The 24,665-nt window shown below is 36.8% G+C and overlaps 1 long non-coding RNA gene across 1 annotated transcript in view; it reads right to left on the bottom strand.

Annotated features, from left to right (window-relative positions):
• LOC124710793 overlaps positions 1 to 24,665 on the bottom strand; it is an 86,979-nt gene that overhangs the window by 24,140 nt on the left and 38,174 nt on the right. The window contains exon 2 of the long non-coding RNA XR_007005410.1: positions 6,405 to 6,745. This is a non-coding gene — a long non-coding RNA (uncharacterized LOC124710793). The remainder of the gene's footprint in view (positions 1 to 6,404; positions 6,746 to 24,665) is intronic.

Below are 24,665 nucleotides of genomic sequence, written 5' to 3'. Positions count from 1 at the left end.
CATATTGGTGCATGCATCCATGCCAGAAGCTTTGTAAGGTTTTACTGTAAAGTGGACTCATACCGTCAAGTTCTTTGTAAACTTGAATCAGTTCTGTAATCACTACAATAGCATCACCCATGAAATTTCATTTCAGTCTCCCCGCTCGATCTGGTTGCTTCACTTTTCTGTCAAGCATTGCTTTTAAGAATATTTTCATTTTATAGTTTTTTTGTTCAGTCTGAAGACTGGTTTGATGCACTTCTCCAAGGCAGTCTATCCTATGCAGGTCTCTTCATCTCTGAATAACTACTGCAACTTACAGGCCATTTGAACCTGTGTCCTGTATTCATGCCTCTACAGGTCTCCCTCTACAGATTTTAACCCCCCCCCCCCCCCCCACTATGTACTCACACACACACACACACACACACACACACACACACACACACACACACACACACACACACACTCTCTCTCTCTCTCTCTCTCTCTCTCTCTCTCTCTCTCTCTCTCTCTCTCTCTCTCACTCTGCCTGTCAAGCACCTGTCTAATATTGATTTTTAAATAATTTTCTTTAAATGAAAACACTTGACTACCAAACTTTTTCCTTTCCCTGAGAACTAGAGAGGGCTGCAGCCCCTCTTGCCCCCAGGTAAGTGCATCCTTGCCAACATCAACTCAGATATGGTATCTGTGTATCCATGTAGCATAACTCACACAAGTAGTTTCTCTTGGATGCCACAGGGATGAATCAAGTATTTCATGTGACCGCATAGGTAGTAGTGTAGTGGGATGATGTTAGAAGAATGTGCAGGCCAAATAATCAGGCTGCCACAATCTATCCACTGTTGCCCAAATCATTGTTCCAGATGATCTCAAACCGCACACAATAAATGAGGTGTTGTGTCATCATGCTGGAACCACATGTTTTGATGCACATGTAACAGTGCATCTTTCAAGAGCCCCACCAAGGAATCACAAGTACACTGCACCTGTGAGATGTGGTGGAAGAAGGTATGACTAAATCACACATCCATTCAAGAACCCTGCATAATGTGCAAATCATATCATTCCTGAAACCCATGGGGGGGGGGGGGGGGGCGGGGGGGGGGGGGTTACATGGCATGCATGTTTTCATCATCAGCCAATTCATGACTGTTGTTGGAGTTGAGAACATCTTCCCTGGTAAACTTCGCTTCATTTGTGAAAGGGGTCCATCACAAAAGGACAGGCTAAGCCACACAAAGTGCAAGAACCATCTGAAGAAGTGGGCTTGTGGTGCAAAATCCTATGGCTGCATTGCCTGTATCTTCTGGCACAGTATGGTTGTAGCTGCTGTTCATGCAGAATACAACAGACAGACTGGTTGGCTCTGAGCACTATGGGACTCAGCTGCTGAGGTCATTAGTCCCCTAGAACTTAGAACTAGTTAAACCTAACTAACCTAAGGACATCACAAACATCCATGCCCGAGGCAGGATTCGAACCTGCGACCGTAGCGGTCTTGCGGTTCCAGACTGCAGCACCTTTAACTGCACGGCCACTTCGGCCGGCCCAGACAGACTGGTGATCCACATTCAGTCTACCTGCTATATTTTTGGTATTTGTTGTCGGATCCTCTTCCCCATCATGGAGAACAGCTTCTTCAAATTGGGATGTGTGACACTGCCATGGAGCACTATAGTCAACTCTGCTGATAGTGAATGTACCTGTCTCCAAGGCCCACTGGTACTCTGTAGAAAAGAGGGAGAGTGAAGGTGTCTGGTGGTGTAGAAACCACTCTGCACAGAGCCCTCCCATTGCACTGAGCTTCACCACACAATAACATCATGCCAGTACACTCCACAAACATGTAGTTCACCATGATCAACTACAGCACACAAAAAATGAAAAGTACTTTCAGGTTGTATTCTAAACTGAAATGAATGACACATACTGTTACCAAACTGACAATTGCTTAGTGTCTCGCAATGTGTCCCTCAATTGATCCCTTCTTTTAGCCAGGTTTTGCCATAAAATTTCTTTTTTCTTCAGTTTGATTCCGTACCATCTCATTAGTTATTTGATCTATCCATATTATCTTCAGCATTCTTCTGCAGCTTCTATTCTCTTTATGTTTTAACTGCTTATCAGCCATGTTTCACTTCCATACAAGATTACACTTTATAAGAGATTTCTCTATACTTAAATAATACAAATCTAAAATGAACAAGCTTTATACCAATGAATAGGGGAAGTTTCAAAGCTTTTTTTCATGATGTTTGATATCAATTAATGAATTTATAATAATTTGTAATTAATTAGTTTTTAATAATTATTTAGTAATTAGAAATGTGATAAATGTTATAAATGTTCAATGGTGCTACCGTTGATTGCACGGCAACCACCAACTTGGTAGCCAAACTCGTCCCATACACTTGAAAGCGTATATGCTGTTACTGAGTGCATGACAGCAGTGATCCGGTCCCACAGATCATTCAAAGTGGTCAGTAGAGGTGGGATGTAAACAGCTTCCTTCATATAAACCCATAAGAAATGGTCGCAGGAAGTGAAATAAGGAGATCTCTATGGCCGTAAGTGCAGAGCCAGGTCCTCAAGTCCCTTGTGACCAGTCCAGCACTGAGGAAGGCACACACAACACACACACACGTGCAGCCACTTTGTGCCAGCAAAACACACAATGCTGGGACAGCAGTTTGGCAAGTTGACTGGGGTGAGCAAATGTGATGGATGGGGCAGGTAAAAGGAGAAAAAGGCAGGAAGTGGAAGGTAGGGTTGGGAAGGGGTAGCTGGTGGTTTGGAGGGAGGCAGCATGTATGTGGTATAGGAATACATGGGGGGAGGGGGGGGGGGAGATGTAGCAGGTACATGGAACAGGAAAGTGACACACAGGCCTCGGAGCTGGTGAGTTCATGCAGCACACAATGATGATGTGGAGGTATGGACTGGGAGAGAGTGACTGGGCAGAAGAAGAGGAGACTGTTTGGTATGAGGTTTGAGTGCAGTGGATTAGCAGAGACTGAGGCCAGGAGGATTATGAGAGTGAAGCATATGATGCAAGGATAGTCTGGTTCAGAAAATCTGGTGCTGGTGGAAGGATCAATATCACACAAGTTCTTAAGGGAGCCATTGAACTCAAGTACATTGTGCTCAACAGCATATACTGCCATTAATTGTCAACTGCCACTGGGTTGTCAGTTCTGTTCTCGGCCACCATTTGGTGGTGGCCTCCACTCGGATGGATGGCTGTTTAGTGGTCATGCCCACTAACTGCTGTACAGAAATTGCAACAGGAGTGGTATGACATGGCTAATTTCACAGATGTCTCTTCCTCTGATGGGTTAGGATAAAAAGACAGTGAAACATCTAGAGAAGGAAATGCTGGGTTGTGAAAGGTGCAGGTCTTTCACCTGGATGTGCTGCAGGATAATGATATCTCTGGTAAGGAACTGGGAGTCATAGTGGCATAGGGATGGCCCATGATGTCTGGTAGGTTGGGAGGGTGATGAAATACCACTTTAGGTGGCATATGATGCACCTTATTTATGGGCATGGTGTTATCTAGTCAAAGCTCTGGCAAACGACATACTTCAGTTGCTCCAGTTTGGAATATTACTGGGTGATGACAGGGATGCTTCTTTGCAGCTAGTTCTTGGGGTTGGTGGGAGGATTATGGGTGTGTGAGGATAAAGTGTGGAAAATCTGTTCAGGGCCAGGTTTTGCAGGTAATGCCTGTCTGTGAAGGCCTTTGTGAGACCTTCAGCATACTGGGAAAGGGAATTCCTATCACCGCAGATATGCCATCCACAGTTGGCCAGACTAAATGGGAGCGATTTTTTGGTATTGAAGGGCTGACAGCTTTCAGAATGCAGGTAATAATGGTGTTTAGTCAACTCGATGTAGACAGAGAATTGGATGGAGCCTCCAGAAAGGTGGAGGTTAATGTCGAGGAAGGTGATCCATTAGGCTGAAGAGGACCAGATGAAATTAGTGGGAGAGAAGGTGCTGAAGCCGTTGAAGAATGTGTATAGGGTATCTTGGTCCTGGGTTCAGATCATGAAGATACAGTTTGTGATCCTGCATCAGACTAGAGCTTTGGGGTGCTAGGAATATTTCCTCTAGATGGGTCATATGCAGGTCGTCATAGAAGGATGCCATGCGGGTGCCTATGGGTTTTCCATGGATTTGTTTATATATCTCCCCCTCAAAGGAGAAGTAAATGTGTGTGAAGGTATAATTGGAAAGGTTTTAAGGAATGAGGTAGTGAATTTGGAGTTGGAAGGAGATTGGGAGGGGTAGTGTTCCCAGTCAGTGCACCTACTGCCTCTCCCATCTTCCTATCCCGCATTCCTTATCCCACATATGTGCTGCCTGCCTCCAATCCCTCTGAGCCATTGGCTACCCCTCACCAACCTCTTCTTCAGCTTCTCACTACTTTTTTTCTGTCCTCATTCCACCTGACTCAACCTCTCGCCACTGTCCACTTTATTGTGTGTCTGCCAACAGTTCAGTGCTTCTGCTATTTGGTCAGTGGTCTCTTTTACATCTAAATTATTTAAACTATTACACTGGTCTTCAAGTCTTAAGAGTATTTGTCTGTCTCGCATATCCTACATACCAGGTGGAAAAGTTTTTTCATAGCTTGTTCTTCCAAAGATCTTAATAATCCTGACAGAATTTTGTCTACTTCTGGGGTATTAAAAAGAAACAAAACAAATTTTATGTATTACTGTAATGCAAACAAAATGTGATCAGCATGCAGACTGAATGGTTTTTATAAACATCCATCACAAATAACATCAAAAATTGAACAGGTAGAAAACAGAATATTTCTCATAACAACTAATACACAAGAATCACAGCAAGAAATCAAGCTTCTAAAATCAAAACATTCATCAGGAATAGATAACATACCAGATTTTGTTGTGAAAAATTTGTAGACTTAATTTCTGAAACACTGATGTATCTTGTAAACCTATTCTTCTCAACTGGCAGCTTTCCAACTATAGACCAGTTTCTCTACTGTCTGTGTTTTCTATAATTCTAGAGAAACTCTTTTATAAAAGACTGTCAAATTTCATAAATAAATATAATATACTAATGGCATCTCAACATGGTTTTAGGATAAATCACTCTACTGAAAACACCAATCTTTTCTTTTCTGTATGAAACTCTACAGGCCCCAGATAGGCCAGGAACATACGTCAAGTATATTCCTAGACTTGTCATAAGTGTTTTGATAAACATCAATCATGATAAATTACTAGGTAATATCCAGAACTGGAGCATTAGGGGAGTAGCGAATAACTGGATTAAATCATACCTCCATGAAAGAAAACAGCTCATAGAGATAACACACGAAGAAAACAAGACAGTCAAAACTCATCAGTCAGATTTATTAGTGATCAAACATGGAGTTCCCCAAGGTTCCAAATTGGGTCCAATTCCGTTCTTACTACATGTAAATGAGTATACATATATAAAACTGTAAAAACAGTAAGCTATATCAGTTTGCAGATGACACCAGCATCTTAATTATGGGAAGTAGACTGCCACATAGAAGATAGTACAGTACTTTGATGCAAACAGTTTCATTATAAATCTGGAAAAACTGTTGCAATAAATATTTTCACCACCCCAGACTAGGACACCAGCTAATGCTTCTGTAGAAAGAAGTGGACAAAAAATTGAAATAACAAGGAGTGCAAAAAATTCTCAGTATATGGATTCAGCAAAACATGAAGTGGGATACACACATGGACTATGTGAACAAAAAACTGAACAAAACATGCTTTGTAATGGGAGTAATAAGAAACTGTATATCACATGATAATCTCAGGCCCATAAATTTTGCATATCTTCATACAATATTGAAATATGGTGTAGTGCTTTGGGGAAATTGTGGAGCTAGTCAGACATCATTTAGATTGCAGAAAAAGATTATTAGGTTTAATGGAAGCCACTATTTAGGAAAAGTAAAATACTGCCACTTCCATGTACTTATATACTCCACCCTGGCATAAAAGTGTATAATACACTACCAAAATCCACAAAATAATAATGGACTTAAACAAACCAAATCAACTGTGAAGGGTTATTTGGTTGAGCACTGTTTCTATACAGTAAGGGAATACCTAGAAAAACAAAACCTCTTCACCGATTTAGATTGTTTTTTGTAAAATGTGTAGAGTAAGGAAATATTGTATAATTTTATCTTTTGTTAAAATGATGTCTGAAAAAAAGAAAAAAATCAAGGAATGTGTATTGTAATTAATGAATGGTCCAATATCTTTTGTACACTGTACAGTCCTAGCTTCACAGGACCTATAAATTAAGTAAATAAAAATCACAACTGATATTCCATGAGAGTTTATGTACATTACTGAACAGCAATAACTATAATAAAAATTACATTAACATACCTGGCTGGTAATATCTGAGAAACATTTTCTTAAATAGGAAATGTATGCTTCTGCTATCTGGTAATCTAAGTCAGGGGCAAATCATGCTCACAGATATGGGACCACACCAGTGGGTAGCTACATCAGCAAGCCAATGTAAATGTTCCACGGATGTCTGTGTTGCAAAAGCAGAGAGGCTGTCCTGTCATATTTTGCCAATTACTTGCTATCATAGCAAATGTATGAACTTGGTATTTTTGCGAGGCATCTCTCTGTCCTAGCCACGGAGTAAGAATAAATGTGTAATATTCATCCTTCTGACCACTATCATTTTCTTCCTTTGTAATATTGCAGGCAGTCACCTGTAAAATGTGTAATAATAAATTAAAACACTAATAACTGATAAATATGATCAAATATTTCAGTACTAATTTAACTGTACTGAGTAACCAGAGATTCAGATGATGGACCAAGTAACCACTGCAGACCATAGTCAACAAGTTCATTGACCAAATGGACTATTACAACAAGGCTAACTGCTGGTTGATTTTTTTTAACTTCATGCAGCATACAAAACTTTGAATGAAGTTAATATCTGTCTATTATTAACAGTTAGTCATAACCATTTCTCAGTTAGTGATCAAGCAAAGTTACCAGTGTCTTTGCCCCTTCTCTTATAACTAACAGTAACATCTGTTTGTCATTAGTATCAAAGAAGGTAAATGATTGTTACAAACGAAGTATGTATACAATCTGTTTGTCATTAGTATCAAAGAAGGTAAATGATTGTTACAAACGAAGTATGTATACAGGGTGAGTCACGTAAAAACATAACACCCCTTTTATTTTGTGTGGGCTCAAGATACTGAAACAAAGTTTTCAGCAATTGATTGTGCACTGAGGGGCATGTAATTTTGTTGTATGTTTAATTTTCATAACTCTTGTATCAATGAAGATACTGAGGGATCAATAAACTATTTTACTTTTTACTGGCACTTGAAAGCTCTTAAAAAGGCAAGTACAGTGTTGGTGTTGAAAAAATTTTGCAAAAGTATCCCAGAACTGTGCTAAAATTGAAAGGGTATACAAGCTGGCATCAGCTGATGTAGTGTAAACAGTGCTGAGTGGTCATTTTTTATGCCAGGCTCCATTGTTATATCTAGAAAAATGGTAGGCCCGCACAACTAAGATAAAACATATTTCCTCATGACCCCTAATTTTATACGGGATAGACACAGAATCAGATATAACTGTTGTAAATGGAAATATATGATAATTTCTAGGCTAACAGAAGCAGCTTAAGAAATATTTAGCATTTATGTAGGGAAATACAGGTAATATAAAGTATTTATTATCCAACAGTGATTCCAAGCCTGAGTATTACTAAGCAGAATACATAACAAATACTCGGGCTCCAGGCAACAGCTGCAGCTTGCACCTGCATGAGATGCAGCAGCCTTGGGAAGCCAAATGAGGGTAAGCACCACTCTCTGACAAGAGGTTACGATGAAATGCCACAACCTGACCATTGCTAGCCAGTCCTCACTAGTATCTGAAGCCTTAGTTAAGTGCCATTTTGACCTTGCCAGATTTGTGTTCGTGATTTTTGATTGGTCTCCTGGATTGTTGTATACGCTGAAGATTACTTTGCTATGCACTGGACTGGTCTTGGTTATTCATTCACTTCATAATTTCTGCTGTAATTTATCTCTGGAACCACATGCTTTGTTCCTCCGGTCTCTACATTACCACCAGTGCGAGTTACCATAAACTGTTTTCTAAGAGTAGGATACAGAACATAATACAGGGTTAACATTAATAAAACTGACTAACTGCAGGGACAGATTCCTGACTGGAAATTGAGGAAGTAAGGTCCTATGAACACATGTCCAGAAATGCATTGTTGCCAGAGTGGATGGTACTCATGAATAAAAGTTTCTCTGAGCATGTGTCATGTGTTCCTTGTGTGTTGCAGGCTGTGTGATTGACACAGCATACTGTAAGTGGCAAAATGGTCCAGTATTCATGTTGGGAACAAGCTGAGAAGTGTCTGTGTATGACCAAGCAGATGCAAAAGGTTGAGATGCAGCCTGGCTATATCAAAACCAGTACCCTCACAGACACTAACCAAATCACACAGCATGTCAAGCTCCTTTTAGGCATTTGTGTAATCATGAGTCCTTTCTGACAGATAAAAATGCAGAACGATGGGTGGACTGTGCATACAACAGATTTGGAGGACCGGGTTCTACAGGATATTGAGACAAACCCTAGTCCAAGCTCCAGGCAAGTGGCCTGCCTACATGGTGTAACTCGTAATCACACAAACAATCCAAGAAGGGCTTGAAATGTTGTGTGATGTCTGTGAGGGTACTTGTTTTGGTACACCCATGGTTGGTATATGTTAGGCTATATGTTTTGGCAGAGCCATACTGCCTCTCGACCGTTTCCATCTGCTTGGTTGTACATGAACACCATCTCAGCTTGCTCCTGACCCAAATACTGGACCATTCTGCTGCTTATAGTATGCTGCGTTAATCACAAGTCTGAAACACACAAGGAACACATGACACATGGCCAGAGCATCTTTCATTCGTCAGTGCCATCTATCATGGCAATGATTCATTTCCGGACACATGTTTCATAGGATCTTTCTTCCTCAATTGTCAGTCGGGAAATCCACCCTTGCAGTTTGTCGGTTTTTATTAACGTCCACCATATACGCTAAAAATCAGGATGGAACAATAAGAATAAAAGCCCCAAGAATCAAGTGCTCAGATTAAAAAGGGTTTATAACAGAGATGCAGTCTTTCACCCCTATTATTCAGCATATATATAAAAAAGCAATGGCAGAAACAAAAGAAAAGTTCAGCAGAGGGAATAAAATTCATGTTGAAAGGATACAAATGGTGAGATTCATAGATGGCACTGCTGTCCAAAGTGAAAGTGAAAGTGAAGAAGAATCACAGTAATGGCAGAATGGAATGAATGGTGTAATGAGTAAATAATATGGACTGAGGGTAAACCGAAGAAAGACAAAAGTAATAAGGAGTAACAGAAGTGGGATTAGTGATAAACTTAACATCAGGAATGGCGACCATAAAGTAGATGAAGTGAAGAAACTCTTCTAATTTGGAAGCAAAATAACACAACAGATGAAGCAAGGCGGACATTAAAAAGACTAGTACAAGCAAACTGGGCATTCCATGCCAAAAGAAGTCCACTGGTATCAAACATATGCCTTAATTTGCAGAATATATTTCAGAGAATGTTTATTTGTAGTACAACATTGTTTGGAAGTGAATCATTGGATGTTGGAAAACTGTAAAAGAAGATGGTGATTACATCGCAATTGCGTCTTTCAATACACTTGCCTTTCAATTTAGCATGTTTCTCTGATATATTTGTGAAAGGTTTCAACACCAATATTAATAAGTTGTATATAATTGTACTCATCTGTCCAAGAGCTTTTTAATCCTTTAAAAAATTATCATTCCATGAAAAAAAAAAAGGAAAGCATACTTGTTTCAATATCTTGGGTGGTACAAAAGTTAAGAGGATGAAATATAGATAAACAATGATGTGCTCCTCTGAATAGTATCAGGTATTGACACTTTAACCCTTCATAAAATAAAAGGGGTGTTACAGCTTACATTATTCACCTTGTATATATGTTTAATTGATTATATAGCAGAAGTTGTACCACTCTTAAGAGATGGAAGGATTTAAATCTCAGTTCCCAGAAATCAGGTTGTAATTAAAGCCGCTTAATGACAGAGAAGTTTTGACTGGCAAACAAGCAAATCACATTAATACTCAGGGAAGGAAATAGGAGTAATTCACTGAATTACAGACCCATATCACTTATGTTGATTTGTGGTAGGATTTTGAAACATATACTGAACATAAACATTACGAATTACCTCGAAGAAAATGATTTATCGACAGACAGCCAACACGGATTTAGAAAATATCATCCTTGTGAAGACAACTAGCTCTTTACTGTCATGAAGTAATGAGTGCTATTGACAGGGGATGTCAAATTGACTCCATATTCTTAGATTTTCAAAAGATTACTGACACCGTTATTCACTAAGTGACTTCTAATCAGACCATGTGTCTATGGAGTACTGTCCTAGTTGTGTGACTGGATTCATGATTTCCTATCAGCCAGGCCATAGCTTGTAGTAACTGAGGGGAAAGTCATCAATAAAATGGAGGTAATAAATATATGGCATTCCCCAAGAAGTATTATATGCCTTCTGCTGTTTCTGATCCACACAAACAGCTTAGGAGACAATCTGAGCAGCCCACTTAGATTGTAATGCAGGGGATGCTGTCATTTACCATCTTGTAAAGTTATCAGATGATCAAAAGGAACTGCAAAGTGATTTAGACAAGATATCTGTATGATGTAAAAACTGGCAATTGACTATAAATAATGAAAAGTGTGAAGTCATCCACGTGAGTACCAGAAGGAATCCGCTAAATTTTGGTTACATGATATATCACATAAATCTAAAGACTGTCAACTAAATACTTAGGGATTACAATTAAAAATAACTTAAACTTGAATGATCACAAAGGTTGAAATAAGCAGTTCTCATAATATGCAAAGATCAGCACATTCCTCAAACTGGGGAACTATCAAGAATGGGGTTCCACAAGAGTCAGTCTTGGGTCCTTTGTTGTTCTTAATATATATTAATGACTTGCCATTCTATATTCATGAAGAGGCAAAGTTAGTTCTCTTTGCTGATGATACAAGTATAGTAATCACACCTAACAAACAACAATTAACTGATGAAATTGTCAATACTGTCTTTCAGAAAATTACTAAGTGGTTCCTTGTAAACGGACTCTCACTGAATTTTGATAAGACACAGTACATACAGTTCCGTACAGTGAATGGTATGACGCCATTAATAAATATAGACCTTAATCAGAAGCATATAGCTAAGGTAGAATATTCCAAATTTTTAAGTGTGTCCATTGATGAGAGATTAAATTGGAAGAAACACATTGATGATCTGCTGAAACGTTTGAGTTCAGCTACTTATGCAATAAGGGTCATTGCAAATTTTGGTGATAAACATCTTAGTAAATTAGCTTACTACGCCTATTTTCACTCATTGCTTTCATATGGCATCATATTTTGGGGTAATTCATCACTGAGGGATAAAGTATTTATTGCACAGAAGTGTGTAATCAGAATAATAGCTGGAGTCCACCAAAGATAATCCCGCAGACATTTATTTAAGGATCTAGGGATATTCACAGTAGCTTCTCAGTATATATACTCTCTTATGAAATTTGTTATTAACAACCAAACCCAATTCAAAAGTAATAGCAGTGTGCATAACTACAATACTAGGAGAAAGGATGATCTTCACTATTCAAGATTAAATCTAACTTTGGCACAGAAAGGGGTGAATTATACTGCCACTAAAGTCTTTGGTCACTTACCAAATAGTATCAAAAGTCTGACACATAACCAACAAGCATTTAAGAAGAAATTAAAAGAATCTCTGAATGACAACTCCTTCTACTCCATAGAGGAATTTTTAGATGTAAATTAAGAAAAAAAAAAGAAAAAAAAACAAACAAAAAATTATAAAAAAAAGAAAAAATAAAAAACCACAAAAAATAACAAAGTTGTTATATTAACTCAAGTATGTTGTTAAATTAACTTAATTATGTCATGTATTGGAAAATTTGACTCATTCCACATCATTACGAAATATCGTATTCATGATCCATGGAACTAGTATTAATCTAATCTAATCTAATCTAATGTTGTGGGACAAGAAACCAGGTTGTGATTTATTGGCAGAACTCGTAGAAAATGGAACAGGTCTACTAAAGAGACTGCTTACACTAGACTTGTCCACCCTCTTCTTGAGTATTACTCTGCAGTTAAAGCATTACATCAGTTAGAATTGAGGGAGGACATTGAAAAAGTCCAAAGAAGGGCAGCTCATTTTGTATTATTATGAAATAGGAGAGACAGTGCCACAGATACGAAACACAAGTTGGGGTGGCAGTCATTAAAACAAAGATGTTTTTCATTGTGGCAGGGTCTCCTCATGAAATTGCATCACTAACATTCTCCTCAGAGTGTGGAAATATTTTGTTGGCATCCAACTACATATGGAGAAATGAGCATCATAAAAACACTCTGGCCGCGCAGGATTAGCCGAGCAGTCTAAGGCGCTGCAGTCATGGACTGTGCGGCTGGTCCCAGTGGAGGTTCAAGTCCTCCCTCGGGCATGGGTGTGTGTGTTTGTCCTTAGGCTAATTTAGGTTAAGTAGTGTGTAAGCTTAGGGACTGATGACCTTAGCAGTTAAGTCCCATAAGATTTCACACACATTTGAACAAAGCACTCTGGCAGACACTTAACTGTGAATTGCAGAGTAATCATGTAGATGTAGATGTAGAGATGTGCTCTTTGAAAATATCAAGGATTGGTTTGTCAAAAATAAAATAAAAATGAATGAAGAAAAAACACATCAACTGAAATGTAACCTCAGTGATGTTGGATGTCAGGATAATAGGGAGGGTATCAACTTCATGACTGGCAGTAAACTAGCAATGAATGGGCACACAGCATACGTGTGCTCCAAGTTCTCCTGTGTAATATACCTTATGAGGAGACTAAGGATGTATTAAGTGATCAGTACCACATAACAGTGTATTATACAGTATTTCATAGTCACATTAATGACGGCCTGCTGTTATGGAGTGACTTTTTCTGGTTGCAAGGACATCTTATTGCTACAAAAAAGCTGTTAGGATCAAGGAAAGTACTGGAGCACTGCAGGCCTGTATTTGCCAGTTAGGAATAATGATCATTTGCAGCCAGTAAGGTTTTTCTGCCTCTCCAGTGTAAAAGAAAATCAAGAAATTTTCAGCATGAGGCTTCTACAAAATTGTGTGTTACCCTACTATAGGTTTTGATATCTTGAACCATTCATGAAAGGATGTAATGAAAAAATGAATTCAAGATAGAGAAGCTGTGACTGGTGAATAAGCACTAAATAGAACTATTACATGTATAATCTTTAATTATGCAGGAGGATGACAAGACATCGTTATTATGCACTACAGGTATTAGCACACAGATATCTTGTAAAAGCATTATATTGTGACCATCTTCTGTAATATGGCAGGGTGTTGCAGTTGTCCCCTTTTATCACTAACCCCTGCTCTGAGTCCTTTAAGTAATCATTAACTGTATAGTATGCTTTACTTATGAAGTATTGTATGTTTTAGCTACCTTTGTACGTAGGTATTTTAGTAACATTTTTCGTCTCTCTGGGCAATTTATTATACAATTTTATTCCATGATAGAATATGCTGTTCCCTGCAGTTGTATTATGCTATTACTTCTTATCATTCATTTATTTTACAATTTAAAAATATTCCTTTTCTGTCTCTTCAGTCTTTCTTCAATTCTTAACAATTTGAAAAAATTCATTTCCTTTCTCAATTGTGTTTCTTGACTAAATCTTCTCATAATCTTCCTCCTCGCTTTTATCTTATCTATGAGGTGCAGCTATAAAACAATGGGACTGTTGCTGTAAAACATTTTCTTTCAAAAACAAGAAAACTAGCCATTCATACAATTTTTGTTTGAATGCTTGTTCAGGTAGTTCTTGTACATATTGTGGAAGCTTACTAAATAATTTGTACCCCATCAGTTCATAGCTGTTAAGTGGATTTGACAGTTTATGGTAAGGAGTATAAATGCATCTGCTCCTTCTCGTGTTGTAGAAATGTATATTTTCTCTAGGTTTTGCTTTCAATAACTTCTTTTTTGTGTGGGGTAAAGCCATATGTTAGGATGCTTTGAAAAAATGCAAAATACAACATTCTGACATAATTTTGAGTACACAGTCCATAAGTCACCATAGAAAATACATCACTCTAGACAATTTACCACTAATATATTGTACATGTTTACCCCAGGATAATTTTTCATCCATATGTACCCCTAAAAACTTAACACAACAACTGATAGAGGCTTGTCTTTTAGACTAAAAACTATCTGCTGAATTTTGTTACCATTCAGTAGGAAGCCATTTGCTTTAAACCAGTAGGATGCTTGAGCCATTGTCTCTGCAACACAAGCTTTGAGGCTACTAAAATCATTACTACAATGAAGGAAAGTTGTATGGTGTGCATATAGTACTATTATGGACTCGATGAATGATGGCAGATCATTAATCATTATTAGGAACATAAAAGGCCCCTGTACAGATCCCTGTGATACACCTCTTTTAACTAATTCAATACCACCATCAAGAAGTGAGGATTTTTACTGGCCACAGATGAAGACAGCACCTCTATAGTTCATCCCAGAAGTGTTCTTCAGATTAAAACAAAAGGAAGGCAGAGACAAATAAAGGTAAGAGATGAATCAGATATGCCAAGCAGAAACTCCAAGCTTGTAACTGTCCATCAAAATGTGCAGTCATTGTGAAACAAAATTAATGAGCTAGAAGTATTACTATCTGATCAATTAAAATAACAAGTGACCACTGGTATAGATAGTGTAGACATTTAAGGATTTAAGCTAGCTTCCTACTTCTGCAGAGTAGATATGGATGGAGGAGGAGTTGCCACATTTATTAAAAACTGCCATAAATTCAAGAACATTGACATTAATAAATTCTGTTTAGAGCAGCATCTAGAAGCATGTGCAACAGAAGCAGAGTTCCATAACAGATCCTATATAATAGTAACTATTTACTGTGCACCTGCAAGAAATTATAATCTATTCATAAATCATCTAGAAGCTCTATTGGTTATTTAACTGAAAGAAACAAAGAACTTTTGATTGCTGGTGACTTTAATACAGATTTTATAATGCAATCTTCCAGTAAACATTTACTGCAGTTAGTAATGTTGTCTTTCAATTTAAGTCACACTGTAAACTTTCCAACTAGGATCACTAAATCCTCAAGGACAGCCATTGATAACATTTTATAGACAAATCAAAGGAACAAAACCATATCATAAAACCTGTAATAAATGGACTATCAGATCATGACATGCAGCTCCTTGTTTTAGATGTAAATTCTAAGCAGATTATCATGACTGCTAAATCTGAGTACAGGAGAGTAGTCAATCAACAAAAAATTGAGTGTTTTAGAAAAATGCTCAAAGATATGAACTGGAAAGATGTTTATAGTGCTCATGACATGAATGAAAAATATAACACATTCATGAACAATGTCAGTACTGTGTTTGAAATTTGTTTTCCTCTAAAAGTTACTCAAATTAAACAGAAGTCTATAATAAAACCATGGATTACACAAAGAATAGAGATTTCCTGTAAGACAAAAATAAAAATGTATCTGTCGACCAAGAATAGCTCCAATGCTGATGATTTAGCTAAATACAAGGAATACTGTAAAATATTAAAAAAAGTAATTCAGACATCTAAACAAATCCACTATGAGAAGAAGACAGCAATGTCAGGGAACAAAATAAAAACAATATGGGATATAGTGAAAGAGGAGACCAGAAACCAGAAAGGAGTAGGAGCAAATAGCATTAAGGGTCGATGACACATTAGTAACCGATGGGCATAGTGTGGCAAATCTATTCAACAAGTACTTTATATACGTTACTGATAGAATGGGATTGTCAGGATCAGTAAATAATGCCCTTGAATATCTGAAACTAGCCTTTACAAATAGCTTCAGGTACATGAATATGTCACTCACTTCACCAAAAGAAATAACTTTCATAACAAAATCTTTAAAAACAACACATTCTAGTGGTTATGATGAAATATCAACAAAGTCAATTAAGGCACGTTCTTGTGAGTTTAGTACAGTTCTAAGTTACTTGTGTAACCAGTCAATTATAACTGGGACATTTCCTGACTGGCTAAAATATGCAGATGTTAAGCCTCTATTCAAGAAAGGGGATAAAGAGACACTATCAAACTACAGACCAATTTCAGTTTTTCCAGCATTCTCAAAAATTTTAGAAAAAGTAATATACAGGCAGCTTCTCAACCATCTGACCACAAATAACATATTATCAAGAACACAGTATGGATTTCTGAAGGGTTCTGATACTGAGAAGGCTATTTACACCTACAGTGAAAATGTACTTAATTCATTAAATAACAAATTACAAGCAGCAAGTATTTCCTATGATTTGTCAAAGGCATTTGATTGTATGAACCACATCATCATCCTAAATAAATTAGAATTCTATGGTGTCATTGGCAGTACTGCAAAATGGTTCAAGTCATACCTTGCTGACAGGAAACAAACGGTGTCAGTGCAAGGGACTGGTGAATTAAGTCAGCAGTCATCATCAGAATGGGAAGAAATTACATGTAGTGTCCCACAAGGATCCATCTTAAGGCCATTGCTTTTTCTTGTGTACATTAATGATCTCTCATCAGTTACACTGCCAGAAGCAGAGTTCGTTTTGTTTGCAGATGACACAAGTATTGCAATAAATAGTATGTCAAGTGTAGTTCTAGAAAGATCTGCTAATGATATTTTCAAGGATATTAATAAATGGTTTAAAGCCAACTCACTGACATTAAACTTTGAAAAGACTCACTATATGCAATTCAGAAGCTGTAAGAGGTTTCCACCCAGCATATGCATAAAGTATGAAGAAGAGCAGATAGAAGAGGTTGACAGTCTTAAATTCCTGGGGTTACAATTTGATAATTAATTTAGTCAGGAGGAGCACACCATAGAACTGCAGAAACAACTTAACAAATCTGTATTTGCAATTCGAGTGTTAGTTGACATAGGCGACATAAAAATGAAAAAGGTTGCATACTTTGCCTACTTTCATTCCATAGTGTCATATGGTATAATATTTTGGGGTAACTCTTCAAGTCAAACAAAAGTTTTCAGAGTCCGAAAGTTTGTAATAAGTATTATTTGTGGAGTAAATTCACAGACGTCCTGTAGAAACCTCTTCAAAGAACTGGGTATACTAACTACTGCCTCTCAGTATATTTACTCCTTAATGAAATTTGTCCTAAATAATATACCTCTTTTTCCAACAAACAGCTCAGTTCATACATACAATACCAGGAACAAAAATGATCTGCACAAGGACTTAAAAGCACTTACTTTAGTTTAAAAAGGGGTCCAGTACTCAGGAACACTCATCTTCAACAATTTGCCAGCAAACATAAAAAATTTAGTTACAAATAAAGATCAGTTTAAAAGGAGCCTGAAAGACTTACTAGTGGCCAACTCCCGCTATTCCACTGACGAATTTTTTAATAGAAACAAATGATGTATTGTATATATTGTATATATTCATACTATTAGTATTGTTATTCCAGCTTAAAAAAAAAAATTTAAAAAAACTGACTGTTCCACATCCACGAGGATCTCCTCAGCATGGATATATGGAATGAAAAACTAATCTAATCTAAGTATCTGTAATGTATTTTAGTGAACATTAGCTAACTGATGAGATGTTAGCAATCACAAGTATACAGGATTATGTCATGACATCTCGTTTCTGTAGAAAAATATCTACACCTGGAGGAACATGTATATTTGTGAAAGACAGTATCAGCTATTGCTGCCTAAAATCTCTCGAAAATTCAGGAAAAGAAGACAATTTTGAAATCTCTGCTGTAGAACTAACCTCAATAAAAACAATCATCATTTGCCTGTACAGAAGTCCAAACTCAAACATAAAAATATTCTGTAACTAACCTGACAATATCAGGGACCTAAACAAAACAGTTATAATAGGTGGAGACCTTAACATTGACTTTAACAAAGTTTCAAAAGATAGAGATGATCTTATAGCTAATTGTGCAACTTACAACCCGCACCCAATAATAAATTCCCCTACCAGAGTTACAAGTATATCAAGCACCACTATTGATATGATACTGATAAACAAGGAAAGCCACGAATATGCAGCTAGAAACTTCAACACAGGTTTCAGTGACCAATACGCACAGCTTCTTGAAATACCTTCAATGCTGAACTTAATTAAACAAACAGAAACAATAAAAATAGGAAGAACATTCAGCCATCACAACATTGAATACTTTAGGAATTTACTAAAGAAGAAAACATGGACTGAAATGTACAGGTATGAAAACAAAGATGAGAAGTTAAACATATTTATGGATATATTTACACATTATTTTAACATGTCATTTCCAGCTTAACATGTCATTTCCAGCTAAATATCGGAAAATCAAGTGTAGTAGGGTTAACAGAAAAAACTGATGGTTGACAACAGGTATAAAAAATTCATGTGCTGAAAAACGAAGATTATATGGGATCTGCAATTCTTCCGTAGTATCCAGTGATTTCCTTGCATATTTCAAGAATTATAAAATTATACTTAAAAAAGTGATCAAAGAAGCTATAGTAATGGCAAATGACTACTATATAAATAATGCCAATAACAAAATGGAATGTGTGTGGAGTAGAATGAAACAGCAAACTGACAATGTTTCTCCTCAAAATTCCAATATTAAATTGAATTGCAATGGCAAAGAAATTAGTGATCCTAAAGAAATAGCAAATGTGTTCAGTACTTATTTTAGCAATACAATTGAGCAATTAATCACTGAAATTAAACCTTGCAATACAAACTGCCCAGTATCATCTGTAAATACCAACATAAATCCTACTTCATTGTTTCTCTTTCGAACAACCCAGAAAGAAGTCCTGTCAGTTATCAGAACTTTAAAAGTGAATCATTCCACTGGAATAGATGGCATCCCAGACAGACTTATTAAAAAAAATGTGGAGATCTCATTAGTGAACCATTAGCTCACCTTTATAATAGTTCCTTTCAAACTGGAATTTTCCCATCGTGCCTAAAACAACCAAGATCAAACCACTATTCAAAAAAGGTAAAAAGAATGAAGTTGCTAACTAGGTCCCATTGCTCTACTGTCTGTAGTCTCAAAAATTATAGAAAAAAATTTTTCAAAGAAGAGTAGCAGATTTTCTCGAAGAGCACAAAATACTATCCACAGCACAACATGGTTTCAGGAAAGGTCGATCAACTGATACAGCAATTTTTGAACTATTAAGTGAAATACTTCAGAGACTAGATAGTGGCAAAAATGTTTTATTTATTTATTTCATTGGAATATCTCTAGATCTCTCTAAGGCTTTTGATATCATAGATCACACAAAAGTATTGCCTACGCTTGACAACATGGGGACTAGAGGAACATCTAACAAATGGATAGAGTCATACCTAAGGGATCGAAAACAAGTGGTTGAAATGCAACATCAAAATTTCATCAAACTCACTCAACACTATTCAAATTATGAAACCATTAAATATGGGGTGCCATAAGGTTCAGTTCTGGGACCTCTCCTATTTCTGTTATATGTGAATGACCTAAACAAATTCTGCGGGAACGTCATCCAGTTTGCTGACAATACAAGTGTGCTAGTGAGTGGGAAAGAAATGGCAATGCTTCATAAGTCTACAACAGAGACACTGAACAATGCTGAAAACTGGTTCAGTCACAACAAATTGGTAATAAATGCAAGTAAGACAGTGGCACTAAATTTCTATAATGTGAAAAAAGGCGAGCACACTGTTCAGATTCACATATCTGACAAAGTCCATCAGAATGTAGACAACATTAAGTTCTTAGGAGTACGGCTCCAAGATAATCTTATATGGAGGATGCACATTGAGAAAGTTTGTAAGAAATTAAGCACTACATGCTACTTAATGAGAATATTAGAGGGATGGTGCAACAAAGATTCTCTGAAAACTGTGTATTATGTCTATATACACTCACAACTGAAACATGGAATTATTTTCTGCACTAAATCTTCTCTTAGCCAAAAGCTCTTTTATAAGAATAATGGAAGGTGTAAAATGGAACAAAACCTGTAGACCACTCTTTAAAAGGCTAGAAATCCTCCCACTTCCAAGTATATATGTATATGAGATAACTGTGTTTGTGAAAAAATATTCAATGGAAAATCCCTCTCTCGCCCAGAAAAATGAAAATATCCACTCCTAGAACACCAGGCAAAAAGGCGACTTTCATCTAGAGCCCACAACATCACCCTGAATAAAAAAGGAACCCTGTATTTTGGGAAAGTTATTTATAATAAACTTCCCCTACAAATTAAATCAGTCAGTAAATGACCTGGCAAATTTCAAGTCAACTGCTAAGGCATATTTGACTCATCACCGCTTCTACAGCCTCCACGAGCTCGTTCAGAAAGTTCACTAACAATTTATGTCTTTGCCTTGGTGATGTATCACATAAATGTTTCTAGAACTTTAATGATTGCCCATGTAAATGTTACTGTAATACAAATATTAATCTGACAGTACAGTACATGCTCTTTCTGCTTTAAAATATCTACTCTTTATTTTTGTCCAATATTTGCTCTGTATATTGTAACTCAGTGGTCAGTTAAATGGAGAAATAATGACATTAAAGCAAATTGAATACTATATTTTGTTATACATTGACTTGTCCTACATCAGAACGTACCATTTGTGTACTGTATGATTACCAGGACCAATAAAACTCTACTCTACTCTACTGGACTTTTCTTTACCTACACAAAGAGCTTGCTAGCACTCCTGTAGGTATGATTTTAATAGTTTAAGGCTGTTACCTTCAATGCAGTAGTACTCCATTTTTTCAAGGAGTATTTTATTCTCTACACAGTCAAAAGCTGTACTTAGATCACAAAAGGTGACTTGAGCAAATCCTTTATTCTCAAACACTTTATGTATGTGTTTGACTACTGAGTCTATAGCATCAACAGTTGACAAGTTTTTCCTAAACCATACTGTGATTCACTAATTATTCCTGCATTTTTGAAGTACATGGATAACTGTTGGTATATTACACATTCAAACAGTTTAGAGAGAGCTGGGACCATGGAAATTGGTCTGTAACATGAAGGTGAGTCAATATCTCCTTTTTTATATATTGGGAGTACCCTAGACACTTTTAGCTCATCAGGAAAATATCCCTTATATATACGCTTATTTATGCAGTATGTTAAAGGATACACAATATAATCTATTACTTTTTTACAATGTTACAAGAAATGTCATATATGTCTACACTCCAGATGATTTCAGATGTTTAACTATGTTTAGAACGAGACTAGGTGGGACCTCAGAGAAGGTTAATATACATGTATTTACAAGTGGTTTACAGACATTTTTTGAAAGAAACTCAGATGAGCTAATGACAGGTTTGGTGATGGCATCTCCTACTTGTTGTACTGATTTAATAAAGAAATCATTGAATTTCTGAGGGCATGTACTGATTTTTTTTATTTCTTTCATCTTTAGTAACACTGCTTATTAGCTTCCATGTAGCTTTGCATTTATTCATTGAATTCTCAATACTGCTGAAGTTGTGTGCTCTTTTGGCTTCCACAATGGTTTTTTCGTACTTATTTCTACATTGAACATAGGGTGATCTGGCATGGTCGGTCTTCAGATTTTTGTGTATACTGTCCAACACCATAACTTTGTTTTTCGGGTTCTATGGCATAAATTATATATTTCAAATGTAATATAATTTTGTAATGTTAATGACATGCCTCTTATTTTCTTTGAATTAACAGTTATATTGTATTATGTGCCTGACATTGTCTATTGCTGTAATGGCTGTGACAACAAAATTACTATTGTTATTATTACTATTATTATCATAGATATTTAGTTATTGTCATCCTCAATATAATTCCCTCCTCTATCCCTGCAATGCTCCATGTGAATCATCCATTGATGGAAACAGTGCTGGAAGTCTTGCTCTGTGATCCCTTCGATGATGCATGCCATTTTTTATTTCATTGCTTCAGCAGAGTGAAATCTTGTTCCTTTTAATGCAGATTTGACCTTGGGGAATAGATAAAAGTTGGATGGTGCTAGGTCAGGCAAATAAGGTTTGTGTAACACTGGAATGCTGTACTTTATTAGAAACCTCTTAACAGACAATATGGTATGAGCCAGTGCATTGTCTTGATGCAGAATCTGTGCCTTGTCCTTCCTCAATTAGGTTTTTTTTTTCTTGTTTTCTCTTGGAGTTGAGCAGAACCTCAAGGTAGTAATGTTGATTAACAGTCTGACCTTCAGGAACTCAGTGAAGAGACACAGTTCCATGAATATGAAGGAAAAAAATCATCATCACTTTGAATCTCGATTTCTCATTTGAGCTATTTTCACTCTCAGTGATGTTAGGCCCTTTCAGTGCATGGAATGGTGCTTACATTCTGGATCATAAGTGAAAAATCAAGATTCATCACATGTTATCTCTCTTTCCAAGAAATTACGCTCATTTTCAATGGTATCCAAAGTGTCTGTATAAACATTTTCACAAGCTTCTTTTTATTTGATTGGGGGTCAATTTGGGGAATTTTCGGCACCAGTTTCGCACACACTTTTCTCATGTTAGTTTGGTTATGTAAAATTTGCTTTACATATTCTTTGTCAATTCCTATAGTTCCAGCAATCGATCAGGTACTCAACTGCATCAGATTACCTACTTTTCTGATATTTTCACCAGTTTTTGATGTTGAAGGGTGTGGGAGTGAATTGTCTTTGACACCTTCTTGGCCATCTCAGAAATGCTCGAACCACTCAAAAACTTGCATATGTGATGAAGTCTTTGCCATACACTTTTTTTAAGGAAAAGATAGGTTCCAGCAGCAGGTTTTTTTTTTTCAAATTTCATGTGAATCTTCAAGACATTTTGTTCCTCTATTATTAAACTTACCTTTTTCTGGCAAAGCTAAAAAACAGCTCTTACATAAACAAGGCCATGGCCACAGTGATTTGTCTACAGACAGCAGAGGAAGTCGTTTCTGAAAGTATTTGTATGGAGTGTAGCCATGTATGGAAGTGAAACATGGACGATAACTAATTTGGACAAGAAGAGAATAGAAGCTTTCGAAATGTGGTGCTACAGAAGAATGCTGAAGATAAGGTGGGTAGATCACGTAACTAATGAGGAGGTATTGAATAGGATTGGGGAGAAGAGAAGTTTGTGGCACAACTTGACTAGAAGAAGGGATCGGTTGGTAGGACATGTTTTGAGGCATCAAGGGATCACAAATTTAGCATTGGAGGGCAGCGTGGAGGGTAAAAATCGTAGAGGGAGACCAAGAGATCAATACACTAAGCAGATTCAGAAGGATGTAGGTTGCAGTAGGTACTGGGAGATGAAGAAGCTTGCGCAGGATAGAGTAGCATGGAGAGCTGCATCAAACCAGTCTCAGGACTGAAGACCACAACAACAACAACAGCAGAGATACCACATTCAACTGAGATGACTTCATGATTCACGGCTATTGGTTGTTCATGTTTTGTCCATGAATAGTTACTCTATGACAGCATCAGTCACATTATTTTATTAGCACACCTCATACACAAAATACATCTCTATCTTCCAGCAGAATGATATAAAAATGAAAATTCAGGATGAAACCAATGTACAAAACACCAAGAAACAAACCATTCAATTGCAGGTGAATGAGAATGCACATAAGGCACACATGAGCACACATGAGTGCCTTTGCACTGGTAGTGTTTCTTAAATTTTTCTTTGTTTCCAATAGAATGAATTTTCTGTTCATGTGTGATACTTTAGAGATGGTCACTCAATGAATGTAAGTCATGAGGCAGTGGTAGAGTTGAATACAGAGAGAAGCACTAATCAAGAGATAGGAATGTGTTTTGAATAAAGTGGATAATTAAAGAAGAAACAGAAGCTACAGAAGTAGAGAACATAAACATTAAGAAAAATACTGATAATAATAAACCAAAAGTTAAAAGGGAACAATAGAAGATTCCATTCTTGCCAGAAAGAGTCAAAAGACTTAAGTACGGTAACGGTAAAAGTCTACATCATGTAGATTTAGACACCAAGTAAGAATGTAAGAAGACAAAAGAAAATTTGTGATCTTTGTGATTTTTGTTTTATGGACATTAGGCTATGGTCCAAAGTATATTTCTCTGCAATTAATCAAAAGTCACTGAGGATGGAAATATCAGCCAAGGAAGCCTGCAGAGTATGAAAATTTATAATTTTCCTTTTTTTATGCACAACTGCAATAGATTATACTTAAATATTTTAAGTGTAATACACAGGAGGAAGATGGATGAGCTTAGGTGTAAATCTGTCAAAAGTGCAAGAATTTTGAATCAGCTGTAAGAAAGTTTTTGAGATGATCTATGAATGGGCAATTTATTTCTTTGGGTATAAATATGCAACCAGTCACTTTTTGGGATTTTTGATACAATCATTT

The sequence above is a fragment of the Schistocerca piceifrons genome, chromosome 1 (assembly GCF_021461385.2).
Source record: "Schistocerca piceifrons isolate TAMUIC-IGC-003096 chromosome 1, iqSchPice1.1, whole genome shotgun sequence".
NCBI lineage: Eukaryota > Metazoa > Arthropoda > Insecta > Orthoptera > Acrididae > Schistocerca > Schistocerca piceifrons.
Note: the sequence above shows the minus strand (reverse complement) of the source record. Positions and strands in the feature narration are given on the sequence as shown.